General features: G+C 32.4%; 1 non-coding gene across 1 annotated transcript; it reads right to left on the bottom strand.

The window, feature by feature from the left end:
• On the bottom strand, positions 1 to 73 carry TRNAK-CUU (transfer RNA lysine (anticodon CUU)). The gene has a single exon. It is a non-coding gene; the product is annotated as a tRNA-Lys (tRNA).
• Between the last annotated feature and the right edge of the window lie 513 nt (positions 74 to 586).

The raw sequence follows: 586 nt of genomic DNA, 5'->3' as shown, positions 1-586 counted from the left end.
CGCCCACCGTGGGGCTCGAACCCACGACCACAAGGTTAAGAGCCTTGCGCTCTACCAACTGAGCTAGACGGGCTTTTGTTTGAGATAATGAACTCTTTGCTTATAACATAAACGTATTACGAAAACTGCCATGCATCGGGAAGTGGAAGGGACTTGTTCCATAATATTTATTATTATTATTATAAAAAGGGGAAAGGGGAAGGAAAAAATGATTACATTGGAGGGGTCTCTCCCACATTATGATTACATTGTTTGTGGCTTTTTATTATTATTATTATTAATAATGGCAAAAGTTGTTTTGAGGTCCACATATTTGCATTATAATGTATAGCATTAATTAGCTTCCCCTTTTTTTCCGCTCTCAATCAGATTTCTTTGCATTCTAAATACATTAGCATAAAAGGCATATAATTCTCTCATATTTTTTTTCAGCCAATTCTCTAAATTCAAAAAAAAAAAAAAAATGAAATTCAATTTGTGTGACTAAAGTAAAAAAGAAAATTGTAATTGCCCCCAAGAAATAATAATGCAAAAAAAGTATAAGATAAATAATATTGCAGGTCATATGATGGTCTAACTTTAAAAA

The sequence above is a fragment of the Alnus glutinosa genome, chromosome 3 (genome assembly GCF_958979055.1).
Source record: "Alnus glutinosa chromosome 3, dhAlnGlut1.1, whole genome shotgun sequence".
Lineage (NCBI taxonomy): Eukaryota > Viridiplantae > Streptophyta > Magnoliopsida > Fagales > Betulaceae > Alnus > Alnus glutinosa.
This window is presented reverse-complemented; position numbering and strand designations above follow the sequence as displayed.